Source organism: Colius striatus, chromosome 1 (assembly GCF_028858725.1).
Source record: "Colius striatus isolate bColStr4 chromosome 1, bColStr4.1.hap1, whole genome shotgun sequence".
Classification (NCBI taxonomy): domain Eukaryota; kingdom Metazoa; phylum Chordata; class Aves; order Coliiformes; family Coliidae; genus Colius; species Colius striatus.
In genome coordinates, this window is record NC_084759.1 from 92,888,600 (window position 1) to 92,905,655 (window position 17,056).

Sequence of the window (17,056 nt, forward strand, 5' to 3'; positions counted from 1 at the left end):
TAACAACAGGACAAGGGGCAATGGGATGAAGCTAGAACACAAAAAGTTCCATTGAAACATAAGAAAAAACTATTTCACTGTTCAGGCGAGGGAGCCCTGGCACAGGCTGCCCAGGGAAGGTGTGGAGTCTCCTTCCTTGGAGGTCTTAAAGACCTGCCTGGACACGTTCCTATGTGACCTGATCTAGGTGGACCTAACTTCTGCAGGGGGGTTGGACTAGATGATCTCTAAAGGTCCCTTCCAATCCCTACTGTTCTATGATTCTATGATTCTATCATTAGGTGGACTCATCTTTATGCATGACTTATCTGTATGCCTTTTCTATTTAAACATCCATACTGACCTGAGTGATTTCTGTATGCTGACTGAATTCTTCACCAGTAAATAAATGCATGCTTTAGAAATTATGGCATTTTGCCACCGTCCCTAACTTTGTCTTCCTGGTTTTGAAAATGCTTCACCTCTCAGCTTTCTTATGTTTAATTTTTGCTACGTGGCTGAAAGAGCTTGCAGTTCTTGCAAAGATGCACTGCTCACCATCTGTGTGTTGATTCACTCAATGAGTTAATATTCCTAGAATGTAGGCAGTGATGCAGAGAAATGCCTGTTTGGAAGGTGGAAGCATTTTTCATAAAGTAGGAAAAGGCACAAATTCTGTCCTCCACCTCAAACTGTGAATGAGTCAGTAATTCCGGACATGGACATTTGCACGGGAGAATTTATTTCATCGTTATTCTAGTTTGCCTTGCAGACTGATCTTCAGCTTTATCTAGTTTGGGACCTACCTGCCAAAACACAGAAAAAAGAGTTGTCAATTTCACCTTATTTTGGAGATTCAGAATGTTTAGGAGGGATTCAGGCAAGCATCCCAGCTTTTCCATCATTCAGACAAGACTCTTGACATTTTTTAATTTCTTCCATCATTACTTGTGGCCTCATAGAACCCCTGCTGAAATTCATGAGAGTCTCAAGTGTTCCCTGGTCCTTTCCTTGCCAACATATTGTTTGTTTTTTAATCTCACCTATCAGTTTGAGCACCAAAAAAAAAAACCAAACCAACAAGCTAAAAATGAAAAACAAAACCAAACAACAATTTCCCTTTCCTCTTAGCCAATTGTTTGGGAAACAGTATGAATTGTTTTAAATTGATACAGCAGTCCTGAATATCCATTGATGTTGAATATCCTGGTGACCAACATCCTATCCATGCAAACACCTTATCTAACCACATATTTAGTCAGGTAACTTCCAGTTTCCCACAAAATGAAACCCCTTCTTTTACCACCTTAGAGCTTTTAAGAAGAAATGAAGTTTTCCTTCTCTAATTAAAAGTGATTCTCTCACAGGAGGGACTTCAGTGGTTCAGGTCTCAGACACTGCAAAAATGCCATCAGTGACCAGTTTGTGACTAAATGAATGCTGCAAAGAAGCCGTGCTTTCTGGTACTTGAACAATCATTTATCGTTCACATCTAGGCAATAGGATGTGTCTATATAACTGCTTCTCTCTCTTGGTTTAAATGTCATTTTTACATAAGAGAACCTTTATTTCTGAATGGCATCCACGCTTGTGAAACGTAATATTTATAAATGTGTCTCCTTTTTGTTGCCGAACTAGTTTGTCTTAAAAGACATTTCCATAGGTACATAGGTAATCCTTTCTGATTTTACTGATACAATCAGATGCTGGGATTGCATTTTGCCAAGCAAAAATATTACACAGTGGAAAAAACAAAATAATCTCCTCTCCACTTATCTATTTCATATCAAAAGAAAAAAAACCCACCCAAATTCATATATCCTTTTGCATTGATAATAACTGTGATACTGAATGTTGCAAATTTTTCACTAATATCCTTCTTTCTTCAGTTCTACATTATGTATCGGAGGTTAAATATCTATCTAAGATAGATAAGTGCTAGAACTGTAGCCCACAGAGGGCAACTGAGTGTGTGATCTGTCTAGAGCACCGTTTTCACGCTTCATGTTTTCTGTGCTGCAGCTCACAACACATCCCGCTGGCTTTTAAGCACAGCAAACAACTCTCATCTGTTGGTGTACAGGCAAACCAGATGTTACAGACTGAAAGCACTACTGGATAAAGCTTTTTTTTTTTTTTTTCTGGTATATATACAGGAGATGAAAAATAATTCCTCCCTTTCTTTAAAAAACATAAACTTCAAACTTCTGTGAATCTCAAAGCACTACACAAGTGTTAGCTGAACAGTAATGGAAACAGGCATGTTGGTAAAAAATGAGGTCTAAGCAGACGTCTCATCCAATTCTGAAATCCCACAGCACTTGCCATTGACTTCCCCTGAGCCTGTGGCAGCCAGGCTCAAAATGTGGTAAGCTTTGCACCCTTGAAGTGGTCCTGGCCCCAGTGAGGAGGCATATGTTCTTCCACTAAGAGACTGCAAATTATCTGAGGCTGTGCTTCATGCTACAAGATAAATGTATTTTCATAGGTTGACTGCTCCAAAAGAAAAACGGGAAAAGAGCTGGTTATGGATATGGATTTTTTTTTCTAGATGTAAAAATGTAGTCTTTTTGATTGCTTGTTTCAAACTCGTATTTTGAAAATTGTGTTTAAAGAGGTGAAAAATGATATGAACATTTTTTTCATCCACGTAACACTCCTGGACAAGAGGCAGGGCTCGAAGGCTCCCTCTTCATCTGCTACTATCGTCAAGATTCCTCTTTCTTGTGAGAGAAAGCTCCAGAAACAGATCTGCAGGAAGGATCCCGTCACTGCCCAGGGCACCAGAGCCAGCTTTGGGGACAACTGCCACGACAGAGCAACTATCTGCAAGTGAACAGCTGTGGTGCTGTGTGAGCTGGAGCTGGCTGCAGGAGGGAGATTCTTGATGTCGCCTTAGCCATGAAGGCCGGTTATTCTAGTCTCCCAGCTGGTTGGCCCCTTCCTTCATCCCTTTCTTACATTGTGGTCTCTGACAGAAGGAATGATTCACTTTCTGCAGAAGCACTGGCTGAAGATTTTAGGTTACACACGTAGGATTTAAAGGATCAGCAGAAGATGGGTTTACTGGGCAGTGCTTTAAACCTTGGTCCCCGACTGCAGGTTGGAAGGACAATGCAGAGCAGCTTTGCAAGAGGTCCACCAGCTAATAACCTCTTGTTCTCTGCAGTGGTGGCTTGTGGCAGTGAGGCTGAGAATGACCACAAAGGACTTTGTATCTGAAGGTGATGCAAGAGAGACTTGGCCGTGTGGGCACACCGAGAGCTGGGCGTGATGCCCACTGGCTTTATATCACCTCAAGAAAAATACAGGATTTGAGGGCTCTGCCATGGGTACTGTTCCTGTATCTGCATCCCCCAGGATGCAGCAAGAGTCTGACATACATTCGATGTCCCACTCTCTGCTGTGCTATTCAAGTTAATTAGGAATTATGCATCACACAGTTTCACAGAGCGATCTGTGGTCATCGTGCTACTGAGAGCGGCTGCGTGCATCGTGTGCCTGTGAAGCAGTACATGGTAGGGGCTGCAGGACCTACCCTTGCAGCCTACCTGCCCTGTCTGTTCTTGCCCTGCCAGGCATTTTCTGGCCCAGTCGAGACACAGCTTGGCCCCTGCCTCCCTACATGGGTATCTCTGCTTCCTCTGGCTAGTGGTATCTAACCCCAGGATCCCCAGGAAAACCTGGCACAACTGGAACATCCTAAGAATGAAACCACTGCTGGCTGCAGTTTGTTTTGGGGAGCAGTCATTTTTTGGGGCAATCTCCCTGCTAGATTTACGTTCTCTGACAAGTTAAGTGCATTAGTGCAGGTAATCTCACTCCATTACCTTCTATAAAATCAAATCTGTGACTTCCTCCCTGGTGAGCATTTACTATAGCGAAATGGGCTACTATTTTCATATTTAAGCCATTGCTAAGTCATAAAACCAGCTCAAGTTGTCTGCCCCAAAGAGCAGAAGCTGCAGGATGGGACGATGAGTTGGAGCTTTTACGAGGCCCGGCGGTGTCGGCACAGTGGGCTCAGCATCCTCTCTCACTCACCCTCGTGTCCTATCACGTGCCACCCCTCTCCTTTGAAATCGACAAAATTCAGAAATTTACAAGGCTTTTTAAAATCCGAGATGAAGCAATTAAATCTCCAGACTGGAGGATGTGAACCTTTAAAGGCCCTTTGCAGAATATCAAAAGAAAGAGAGGATTATATTTAGCAGGTGTGACAGCCCACGCAGGACATTTCATTGTGAAAGGGGCTGACATGAACCAGGAACCGATACTTAAATTAATATAAAACATCTTGGAGGAAAGGTGTTTTCTTTTCTTTTTTAAGCATTAGGAAATCATAATGCTTTCTGGCTTCTTCAAAAGCAAAATGTCCAAATATACAGGAATCATCTGGCATGTAAAATAAAAAGGCAAGGAGGGGGGAGAGGGGAGGTGGGACACCTAAAAATGTTTGGGACGAGGTTTTGAGGCAAATCTGAGGGGCACAGGGGGTCTATCACCACATGCCTGGCCAAGAAACTCAGTTGTGTGTTTTTTTCCTCCTCTGCCTCACTCGAGGTTTTGAATTGCTGCTAGTAGACCCACAGGTTCCCTCATCCCAGGGCAGGTTGCTCAGGGCAGGGGTGCAGCACTGGGAGGTGGGATCCCAGTACTGCTGCATGCACCAACCAGGTCTGCGTCTGCTCTCATGGCTCTCAACACCACATCCTCCTCCTCCTCCTCTCTCCTGCCACCTCCCCTTGTCATTTCCCTAACTCCCTGGAGACACAACCTTTCATTACAGGGGTGCTTTATTCTGATCCCTCTGCTTCTATTCATATCATAACCTACCAAGCCTCGCTCGGAGTGGAAAACTTGAGTTGGTAGTTTTGTAGGGAGGTGTCTGCTAGCTTCTCGCTTCGTTCACTCGCGCGTGTTCCTAATTTTAACCAATCTGCTCCATTTTGATTTTTCCTAGGCTGCGGATTTAATGCCCAAAAGCTTGAGTTGTTTTCACTCCCACTCAATGAGGGCCACCCAAGCTCCGCTGCCTATCCACAGCAGGGGAGGCAGCAGCACTGTCTCCAGCTCTGCACCGCGGCCTTTAAGGGAAGGGACCGCGTGGGCTCACCAGGAGATCTCCATAGGTGGGTGCTGCTGGAACAGGTCTGTGGGCCTGCTTTTGGCTTGTTTGGTATCTCTTCACCTTGCTAATTTGTCCTGGACAAGCACCAAGTTGTTGCTCAGGACCTTTAGGTTCTTAGTGACCTGAAAATGCACAGCAGGGTTAAAAAAAAGCCATGTTGCTCCTATGGCTATTTGCTAAGGGAGGGAGGCATGCAGTTGTCTGGAGTGGTGTGTTATTGGGTACCCTTTGGCACTGAGAGAGTTAAAGGTCCTCAGCACCCACCAGCCCTGGTCTAGGCAGTGTCTAAAATCAGTCCTAGACCTGCTTTATTTTTTCCTTAAAAACAGGAAATGGAGCCCTGAAGGCTTTTTAACTGGAGAGAGAGTGAGGAGGGGGTATACTCGCTCTGCCCATACCCAGCCCTGAGCCTGACCCAGACTTGGGGGTCTCTGTGTGTGTTTTTTTTTTTATTTCTTCTCTCATTTTTTTCCCCCCCTATTATTTTGGCAGACTTTTTGGAATGTCTGGGAGCTAAGGGCTTTGCTTCATGGAGCAGAATTCTGAAGCAAGAAAAAGAGAAAGTTATAGACTAAACCACAGAAATGTAAACATGTCTGCAGCTAAAATAACTCCACTTTCATTGAAAACACTCCTCGCTCACAATCAGACTTCTGTGTGCTATGCTCAATAAAACTGCATGCTAATAGCAACCAATTAATACATTATGTAGTTCTGCTTTAAAAACTTAGACACTTTTAATTTTCTTTTTATTATTATTATTACTATTTTTAATTAAGGGAATACTGGGTTTTCTGCCGTGTACACGAGCTCCGGGAGCTGACCGCTGGCCGAGAAGCTCCGGGGAGAGTGGCGGGCGATGCCCGACGGTGCGGCGGGGCCAAGGCGTGCCCGGGGACGGCCAGGGCAGCGCGGCGGCGGGCAGGAGCGGCGTCCCGGTAAGGAAGGAGCCCCGGGATGGCGTGCGGGAGGGACGGGGCGGCGGGACGGGACGGGGTGCACCGTCTGCTTCTCCCTGGCGTGCGCGGCTTTCCCGCCTCCCACCGGGCCTCCCCGTGTGTGCGTGCGCCAGCTGAGTGCCGCTGCCAGGGTCGGGACGCATCCCCTCTCCATTCCCCTTTCACCACTGGGCCATAGAGCGCTCAGTCCCCGTTTCGGCCGGGAGTCCCTCCTGTGTCCTTTTATTTCTGCGCATCCCGTTATTTATCTCTCTACGCTCCCCGCTGCCACCTGGTTAGAGGCCAGGCTTTCACTTCACGTCGGGTCCTGGCAACAACCGCATGCTTGTTCTGCCCCTTAAAACACGTTCTTGTTCTCTCGCTCCGGGAGGAGAGGGCACCGCCGAGCTGATCTCAGCCGCGCCGAGCCCCGAGCAGCCCCTCCCGTTGCGTTCCCCCTCTAGGTCCCGCGCACCTCCAGTTCCGCCCGGCCCCTCCCGGCCCCGTCCCCCCATCCGCCCCCCCGCCCCGGGTAGGACGCCGGGGAGTTGGGGGGCGGGGGGTCCGAGGCGCCCCGGGGGGTGCCTGTGCCCGACGGGCGGCGCGGGGGCCGCCCCGACGGCGGCGGGGGAGCCGGGGAGCGCCGGGGAGCAGCGGCTGCCCCGCTCGGCGATTGGAGAGAGGAAGAGGCGCAGAGAACCCGGGGCCAGCGCGATGGGCTGAGCCCGTCCCGACTAAAGTGACTCACTGCAGTCGGCAACGCCGCCGTCCCCTCGCCCGCTCCCTCACTCCCTCCCTCCCTCGCTCCCGCGGCCGGCGGCCGCTGCCTTCCCGCGGCGGCGCCCTCCGCGCCCCGGTCCCGTCCTGTCCTCCTCCCCTCAGGACCCCGGACTCGCCCCCTTCACCCGGTAAGTCCTTTCCCTGGCGGACCGCGATGGGGCGGAGGGGCAGGGGGGGAATGGGGAAGCCCCAGTTGCGGCTGCCCTTCGCCGCTGCACGGCGGCGGCTGGAGCGGGGACTGCCCCGAGGGCTCCGCGGCCGGGGCGCGGGGCAGCAGTAGCAGCCGCGGTGGCGCATCTGCCGCCGACTCTCCTTGCGCAAACTGTCCCTGCCCGACTCTCTTTAGTTCTAAAGCGTTAAGGCTGTTTGTTTTCGGGCTGGCTGCTGTCCTTTCGGGCATCAGCCTCTGGAATTATATCATCCCCCACCGTCCGCCCCCGCCGCCATCGTTTTTTTTCTTCCGCTGGTTCGTAATAGCAGCGTTGGTGTCTTTGTAATTCTTTCAGCAATTCATCATTCAATTAACTAATTCCTCTATTGCGTTTTCCAAACCCGACTAGCTCTTGTACGTAGGAAAACCTTCGACCTTCAATTACCTGAGCTGGTCTGAGAAGAGTCAGAGTTGGCTGCGGTACTTTACAGAGTAAGCGCCGCGATACAATATGCAGAGGTCTATTTTGGTGGCCAGATGACTTTGCTGTAGAGTTTGGAGTGTACGTAATGATATTTACAAAAGCTAGAGTTGCAAGTTCTGGCTAACATAAACTTCCATTCATTGCTGCCTTTGCGAAGAACCCACGGTACAAGTAAACTCGCTCTTTAACGAGGTTTTGATTTGTATTCAAAGTGTCATTCTCTGAATTGACGCCGTGCTTCAGTTTCGAAGTAATAGTTTGGAAATTACATTCTGCCTGTGTAATTTTGAGTCCATTAGGAAAACCAGGATAGGTCTATGAACTGCACATGGAGAAATGTCACATTCCTTTGGTTTAACCCTTTAACCACTTCCCTGGTTTCACTGAAACAGGCGAAGCAGACAAAGACAGCTTCTCACTAGAGCATGAAATGTAAACTTTTGTGGGGATACGTGCATCAGGTATGTGATTTCAAGCACACCTGAACTGATAGGAAAATCAAGGAAGAGAAATAGGTTGACAGCTTCCTAATTAAAAGGAAATAAGGAAAGGCAAAAATAAATCAAGCCATACTTCATATGGGACAAATTCATTTTAATGTTGATTATCTTATCTGTCTCTTAAAGAGCATTTATAAAAACAAAGATCTGGTACATTGGAATAGTAACGTCATTTCTTATTTTCTCTTTCATACACATGCGTAGACAAACAAGGGCAAACTTGCCATGCAATTCTTTGAAAAACTTCAGGGTTTAGAGCTTTGAACAGCATCTGTCCCCACCTCCCACAATTTAGTCCCAAAGTTAAACAAATCACATAGTACTGGATAGAGTTACATGTTACAGGAATTTTATAAATGATCTGTCAGTTTAAGTCTTAGGTGTGATTAGCTGGACATTTTTGCTCCTAAGGTGTTGCTCCACTTGCATTGTAATTTATGTAGCAGTTGGTTCTTAACGATATATTCTAGTAGATGTAGATCAGGGATATTTTTCTGCCAATGATTGATAAGTGGTAGTGGCCCCTCTCTCTTTTAAACAAGTTTGAGCTCTTTGTCTGGAACCAAAGAAATCTGTGTGTATGAAGTCCATTGAGGAGTTTCAATGACAGGAGCCATGCGCTTAGAATGCAGGTTGTTACAAACTCAGAAGTACTGCCTTTTGTCACAAGTACGCTCGTTTGTATGGTGGTAGGTTAAACCTTTCCTACCTGAGGTACCAGGTCGGATCCCACAGTTGTTAGTATTCAAATGACGTTCTTTTTGAAACCAGTGCTTTCACCTCACCTTTGCAATGTGGATGCATCTTTGCTACCTGCTCTTCTGTGGGCAGTTTATTTTCTGTGTGTACATGGGGTTGTGTAAACAAATAGGAAACCCTGGGACCACTGTTATAATCCAGTTGGTTTGAAAAACACCACATGAGCAAAATACCAGGCTACTGATGAGGCAAATCCTCTCCCATTGCGCTTTCTCCAAAACACCAGAGCTTTGCTATTAAAATGTGAGGCTCATGGCATTGGTTCTCCCTCTACAGAGAACTTCATTTTGTCCGCTTTATTGAGGTCCCTGTATACAACCAGTTTCTCCTCTTGGTTAAATGCACTCCAGTGAGGATCAAAAAACCTCAAATAGGTTTTGCAGTGCTGATGGCATCTGGTAGCCCTGAAACTTTACATGTTACATTTCCTTCCTTTCCTCACCTCTGCATTAGTAAATGCTGTGAGTTGTTGCAAAAGCATTTAAAATGTTTGGGTTGAAACAAACCCATTCCCTTGAAATATCTACTGTGTTGGATTTGTTGTGGTTTTTTTTTTGGGGGGGGGAGAGAGGGGTTCCCACTATCAGGAAGCTTGTCATTTTCTTTTAAGTGAGTACTTTTCATTTTTTTCAGGAAAAGGCAGCTGTAAGGGCAAAACATACTTCTTTTAATCATGCAAGTAGCTCTGTGGAAATCTATGTCCTGAGCTGGAGGTGGAAGCTGTTGACAGGGGGTATGGTCAGAAAGGGCCCTTTGGGCCCGATCCATATCAGCTAAGGTCAGCAGTGCAAGCTTAGCCTTGAGTGCCTCATGCAGCTTACTGGTTTTCTGCTGTACAGCTGTGAAGGTAGGCCAGGGATTAGTTTATGCTTTGTACATCAGCTCTCCTATACAGTTGCTTTAAACTGCTTTTGTTCAAAAAAAGTTCATATTGTAGGATGTTTTCAGCCTGAATTATAATGATGTTTGTTTTGAGTTGAAAGAATTAGCTTTTGTGTAATACCACCACACTGTTTTTCATTATGCCCATGGCTGACCACTTCCACAGCCACTAGAATATCTTTTATTTCCTGGTGTGGTTCTAGCCACGCACTTTTCGGCGGGCAGGTTTCTTAGTAAAGTTGAACATTGTTTTGGTTTAAGGTTTGAGTCGTGAGAATTTGTGGAAAGTAATGACATGAGTGCAGAAGATCTAATATATTCCCTTCACAGCACAGTTAACTAGTGTAGGTAGAAAACTGGCAGTCTAAAATTACTTTCTAAATTTAAATGTAAGTAAAAAGTAGGCAACAGGAAAAAATTAAAGGGTATATCTAAATATGGAGTTGTGGACATATCTGTTATATTTAAACTACATTTTAACCTTTTCTATTTATATTTAGTGGTATGTGTATAATCTGGAGGGCTTGATTGAATTCAAGAAACGGTAATTTCACAATGAAGACCAAAGAGTTTACTCTACTGTGGGCTGACACAGTGCATGTCCTTGTTAATCACTGAATGTAACAAAACTAAACTGTGTGCAGTGAGACATTGGTGTGTGGTGCTTGAGGGTAAAAATGGTATTTGATCTAAAGTGAGCAGGGATGGATTTGCAAGAAGCCTGCTTGCCATGCTGCTGTGGCAAGTGTGTCTCCTGGCTTCAGTGAAACTTTTTCTTGTTGGGGAGTGTGCGATTGTGCTTCAGGGTTTGTTTTCATCAACTTACCTTTTCTATGGCTCATTCTGAAATGGCGCTTTTTAATTTAGAAAGCTACCACAGTAAGTGGATTGTTCTTGCATGCTGCTTGCATCAGATGAAATCCCTCCTTGGCACAACTTCATTCCAATAAGAAAAAAAAAAAACTTACTGCAGGAACGAAATACATAGTTATTTTTTGTTTGATAATGCATCATATAAATATTAATTGTCTGCCCAAAGAGAAAACAATAAACACATGTTTTCATCTTAGCTGGAGATACAACAGGCTTTCATAGAGGATGGTTTAAAACTAAGGGCCTCAACTTCTAGCCACACGGTCTCTTCAGCTGAACTCTAAGTGACCATTCATGTCTGAGAGATGGCCGTTGTGCACAAGTGATTGGAGTGCTGGGGACTTGGTTTTGAAATGAGGACTTTTGTCTTGATGGATTTTAATATGGGCACTAAACAATTTGATACCCAGGTTCTTATTAAAGCATCTTGATGGTACCATTACTTCCAGCCTTCGTTTGCACTCTCCACTAAAAGATGCTGTGCTTCTGCTGATCCTTTTAGCAGGGAGAAAGCAGTAGCTGCCCGGATGCTTAGGCACTGTAAAATTGGTAGAATACATTAAAAAGCTGCTATGTCTTTTAGATGCTGCTCCTGCAAATGAATATTGACTTCTGTTGTGTTTCAGATCTTCTGAGTTTGTCAGGTAGTCTGTAGCTTTGAACTACGTGCAGCTAATTAGCTGCTGATTTGAAAAAGAAAGGTTGACTTGTAGGAAATGATGAGCACCAGCAGGCCCGCAGGACTGCACGGAGCAAGTTAAACAAATACGAGCTTAAATGTGGTTTCAATCAGCTCCATTTAGACACCCAAGTTTTCAGCTTTCTCCAGGAGGTCCGTAATGAAACAGACTTGTTTTCTTTTCACCTCGCAAAGAAAGAGCAACAGGAGAAGAACGAGGATCAGGCTTGCACCGGCTGATCAGCCGCCCACTGCAGGAGAGCAGTGCAGGGTGTGAGACTGGATGAGGCAGCATAAAGCGGTTGGAGACTGTGGCTGCTAGGTCCGGGAATACTGCCTACGGCTAGCATACAACTCTCTCTCTAATGAGAGGAGAGCGGGTCACAGCCATTCCTTCAGCACCTGGGCTGCTGGCTGGGATGCGGGGGGGTGGCAGAGGCAGCCCTGATTAAGGCTGTGCAGGTGCAAGTGGGTCAGGACTATGTTCCTTTCCCTGTTAACCTCCCCTCATCCCAAATACATTGCCTGCCGAGTTAGCATCGTTTCCTCCTGCTCTTTACCGTCTGCTACAAGTGGTCAGTAAGAGTCTGTTTTTATTTTTTTTGCTAATACTATGCTGTTATTGAATATGCACTGATTTATTAACTGCTCAGGGCTTTCCCATGTTTCTAGTGCTGGAAGCGGTGGCTTAGGTCTAGCAGCTTGCTGCCCTGTAAACTACTTACTACAAAATGTTTTGCAAAATCTGATTGATTTCTTCTAATTTGTAAGTCATGTAGGCTTACCAGTTTGTGCTTTTCATAATACCTTCTGGCCTTGCGTTGAGTTTATTACTTTATTTTTAGCTTATTAATAATGGATGTACACAGTATATTTGACCTGATTTGACTGAAGCAGACTTTTTCAGGAGGTCACATACTTTTTGATATTCAGTAGCTATGCTGTGTGCAGTTACTGTGTGATTTGTTTTGGGGCAAGTAAATGTATATGTAAAAGTCATATGGATTTAGCAAATTGCACAATATGTCTTTTTCTGTAAATTCCTCTCGTTAAAGGAGAACACAAAGTAAAACATGACAATCAAACAATTCACTTTTGACAAATTGCATTTTATATCACAGTTTATATATTTCTAGGTAATTAAAGAGAAAGCTTTATAAGGAAAAAGGTCTAATAGTTACGCAGAGGGAAAGTCATCTGAGTGAAATTCATTTTTCTGAGGAGGCTTTGTCAAATCTGAATAAACTTTGCAATAAATTTAAACATGGTGTTTTAAAGTGCTGTTTATAAAATAGACTGCTCTCTACAGAATTCACAAATTATACACAAAGGATTTATAGTAAACTACTAAAGTAACACTAGTATGTTGCATTACAACATGCACTGAGACCAAACTTCAAAATCTGCTTGAAAAAGCAGCTGATTTGCAGGACTCTTGCAAAGCAGACATGGTAAAAGTTCTCCATCATCTCTCCAAGGAACCGCCTTTACATTGATTGTTCTGGTTGTAGTTGGCTCTTCAAAGGCTTGTGGAGGATTTTGGGTTTGTTTTGTTGTACGTGTTTTTTGACAGGCTTGTACCTGTAACATTAAAAGCAGATTTGAAAAAGGAAAAAATCAAGCATTAACTGTCAATTCAAGATAAAAGATTTAATATCAAATTAAGATCTAGTTTGGTCCTGGTATGTATCTTGTGCCTTTTCTTGAATTTCATTAGATTTAACCCAGATTGTGAAGTTGGGAATTTGGACTAGTGCTCTTCATTCCTTTGCTACATTTATAAGTTATCTGGTATTTTTATGTATTTCTTGCAAACAATCCATAACATGCTTTGTATCTCTTGAAATTAAGGCAAGCCAAATTGTCTGTCACCAATATATATGTCAACATTCTGAAACCACAAACAGCACCTTCTTGGTAGGCAAAACCAAGACTTTCTTTCAGTGAAGCAATTCCTCGCACTCTTGAAGAGCATGGAGAAATCTGAACTTGACATCTTGGTTCTTCTATGCAGAGAAGTCAGTTCTATGTGATGAGACTGAAAACTGGTTTTAGGATAGAATGCACCTTATTTAGCTGTAGCCATCTGAGGATCAAACATCTCCTTGAAAGCAATTGGGCAAGTTCCCTCATCAGCCAAAGAGATTAATCAGATTAGTCTTTGCCAATCTGGGACAACTACATCAGTTCGGGAAAGCTGCTGAAGATGCAGCTTCTGTCCATCAATTTGGGTAGGACTTGGAGCTTCAGGGCTAGGTATCTTCTTTTTCAAATGGCTGGCATTGAGTGCACTGAATTCTATATCCAGGGACTGTTCCAGGCCCCAGCTCAGATCTTAGGGAGACTGAAGAAAAAAAAAGTAAGTAAAAGTGCAGCAGAGAAATGAGATGGATTTTTTTACAGTCTGACTGGGAATTAATCGTATTGCTTATTTAGTATTTTCATTTTAAAGTTGATCCAGTACATGATAGTTTAGTTTTTACTGTCAAACTACCTTTTTGCTGTTCAGTTTTATCACTGTTATTAGGAACATAAGAAATAAGAATTAAAAGCCTTTTTGCACTTTCTGCTTTCTGCTCTGCCGTCTCTCTTAACTTCATTGAAAAAACTGAAAGATGAAAACAATAGTCATCTTTTTTTTCTTTGTCATTAGCTGATGGTAGAAATGGATAAACACCGCTGTTTTTCTGTTAAGGTTCTGTTCTGCTTCTGAAGGATATAGTAATACTTTTTTAAAAAAAGGAAACAAACCTCAAACTTGATCCAATATCTTATCCTACACAAAAGGTTTTTAACAACTGTCCCCAGCTCTGTTCTTTAAATCTCTCCAAGTACAGCTGTGGAAAGGTTGCATTAGAGAGGCTGTAAGCTTTGTACCTCGCCGCAGGCACAGGAGCAATTTTTTGCCTCCAGTCAGTATCTTGACATGAAAGTTGTCCCTGCAATGAGCTCAGCTTACCTCTGAAGTAGCAGTCTCTCTTGCAAAATAGCTTTGCGAGGGAGTGGGAGGGAGGAGTGAGCTTTATGTTTTGTTATTTGCTTGTGATTTCTATGTCAGTTTACGGGAAAGACAGTTGTAAATAACTGTGAGCCCCAGGAGCAAAGTCTGTGGTTGGTCTGTGGAGCAATAATGTGTGATAGGGTGGTTAGGGTGGTTAGATTTGGTGAAGGGCGCAGTAGCTGAGGATAAGGGAATTAGAGCTATCCTCCTCTTCTCTCACTCTCAGCAAACACTACTCTGTGTGATGTGATCTGCCTGGCACAGGACAGAGGAACTGGTGGGCAGCAGCTCTACCCTCTCAGCCACCCACAGGGGCTCATCTAACCCTTGCTTCTGCCCCTCATACTTAGTTAACAAGTCCTAATGGGTTTTGGTCCAAGGTAGGATTTATATAACTCCCGCTTTGCCGTGTTGGTTCCACAGGACTACAGAGGAGTGAGAAGTAGTAAAAATCTATTTTGGTCACTAAAGTAAGCAGACATGACTCAGAATACTCACTGGGAACAGATCTGCTGGATGAAAAGGTGCCATTTTTACATAGTCACTTTTTTTGACCATGCCCTTTAAACTCTTACAAAAATAGAATACTTTCTCTGGCACTTCTCTTGGAAAGCAGAAATAGGAGTGAGAGCATGGATATTTGCTGCATTTCAGCCCCTGCTTCGAAACTGGATAAATTGTGTGCAAGTTTTGTAAGGCATATGTAACATATGTTTAACACCAGGAAAAAACAGAAAAAAGGCATTTGATTTTTGTGAGGAGGGGATTTGGTCTTGGATAGTTTTACTGTTTGTAGTGGAAAAGTGTGATTCCCAGTTCCTGCCTGTTAATGGTTGGATGAGTTCTGGCTAGCTCTCTGCACCAGGTTTCTGGCATCGTCGTGTCCTGACAGAAGTACAGCTCAGATCAGTAGTCTCTTCTGAAGCACAGCGAGACTCCTTTTGACCATTAACTCTGGGTTCCTCTTGGACCGTGCGAGGTGAGTGGCCTAAGCTAAAAATGAGCCCGAAACCACATTGACGTAAGCTGTGAGTGTTTATGGACCTGTGAGGAAACAAATCATCACTGGCAACCAGAGTCCTGAAGTGGTAATGCTGGGGCTCATGTGAGACAGCAGTACCCCCCACACCAGTGGGCTGAGTGCCCGTCCCAGCCTCTGCGTGCGGTTGATGGAACTAAGCTCTTCTGCACCAGCTGCGGACCTGCCCCAGCCAGATCCCCATCCATATCAACTGTCATCTGCATCACATGGACAGGATTAGCAAGGCAAATCATTTTGCAAAAAGTCACTTGCATTTAATTATGAGATGCTGAGTTTTTGAACTCTCATTTCTTTATTCTTTTTCTCCTTTCCTTTAGTGGTTTGGTAGGAAGGTAGAGCGTGGCTAGTAGTGCACAGAAACTCAAAACCAGCGGTGTACTCCACCACGAGTGATGTTAGTCAGACCTGTTGTTCTCCTTCGGACTACTGCTCTCTTGAAAAGAAAGAAACAAGCCTGTTTTAACCTGTTTACCACTTTCAGTTGGTTTTACATGGAAAAAAACACCAACCCATAAAGTCCTCATCTTCTTCCATTCCTGAATAACCAACCCATGAAAGAGTCTGAAAACTCGTGAGTTTCCATTCAGTGGAGGAAATCTTGACCTTGCTGAAGTGAATGAAGCTTCTCTGTTGGCTTCTGAGGGTGCTGAGCTCTTCAGCTTAAGTGTTTCTTCATCATGTTTCCACTGGTCCTGGAAAGCCCTGGAATTGTTTTCATTGTGGTGATTTCTTAATTCTCCCCAGTTACTATAGCATTTAAAGGCACCATGTGTTTAGCATAGAAAACAGACACCGCTTTTTCTCTTGATAAAATTCCCCTTGTCGGAACTTGGAGAGTTTTTACTTTCTCTGTGTGGGCTCATCTTTCATAGAGGAGGAAACATAGGTCATACACTGGTAGATCTCACGACTCCCTCCTGCTCCATCTCTGGCCTCCTCTCACTTCCTTGGCAGGAAGAAGTCAGTGACGATTTGCTGTCAGGGTCTCCTGTTTTGATTCCGCACAGGCCCCAGTAGCTTCTTATTGCAGGGGAAACCTAATTTTTCTGTTTTCAATTTGAAAGATATTTCAGATATGATGACATTTACAGCCAGAGCACATCACCTTTTACACATCAGTTCCTTGTCTTGTGGTGAAGACAGGTGATTTCAGCAGGCCAGAAAGGGGAAGAAAAGCCTAACAGACTTGGGAGATGCACAGGATTGTCACTAACCTGATGGTGAATGGCAGTGAAGATAGCCTTCCCTTCTCAGACTTGCTTGTGTTGTCTAGCTTGGAGCTGAGACCACCAAGGGAAAACTTCAAGCTTCACTTCTTCAGTAGAGCTGGGTTAGAAGTTGTCTGGGTTCAGAAAGCCCATGTGCTTTCTCTTACACCACTGAAACAGTTTCAAAAGACAAAGCACCTTAATTTGTCTGCTGCCAGGGACTAGGCATAGCTGAGGGACCTACTGCTCTTGGGTGCAGCTGGGGCTGTGCCAGAGCTCACAGTAGTGTTTGATATGCCAGTGTTTCCTAACCACTACGAACTGAAGGACTGCCTGCAGTTTTTATGATTATATCCCCATTTTGTGTGTGTGTGTGTGTGTGTGCGTGCACGCACATATCTGGCAGTGGTTTGCCAGCGGCATAGAGAATGAATGAATGAATGAGGAACTTAGCTTTTAGGTAAACAAAATGTTACTGTTGTACAGCTATAATTACAAGCATTTTAAATTAGGTATTGACAGCAGTTGAGAGCTCGTTCTCAGCTATGCCTGCTGGCAGGCAATGAGATGTCTACCAGCTCTTAAGGGGAGCCTTATTGCAGACTGTGAGAATAACTCATTAACCAGTTAGTCTACAGTGGTGTTACTC

The 17,056-nt window shown here is 44.4% G+C and overlaps 1 protein-coding gene across 2 annotated transcripts in view; it reads left to right on the plus strand.

Moving 5' to 3' along the window:
- Positions 1-6,738: 6,738 nt before the first annotated feature.
- ERG (ETS transcription factor ERG) overlaps positions 6,739-17,056 on the plus strand; it is a 146,710-nt gene continuing 136,392 nt past the window's right edge. For both annotated transcript variants that reach the window (XM_062001021.1, XM_062001042.1), the window contains exon 1: positions 6,739-6,956. The gene's annotated coding sequence lies outside the window, so the exon portion shown is untranslated. The remainder of the gene's footprint in view (positions 6,957-17,056) is intronic.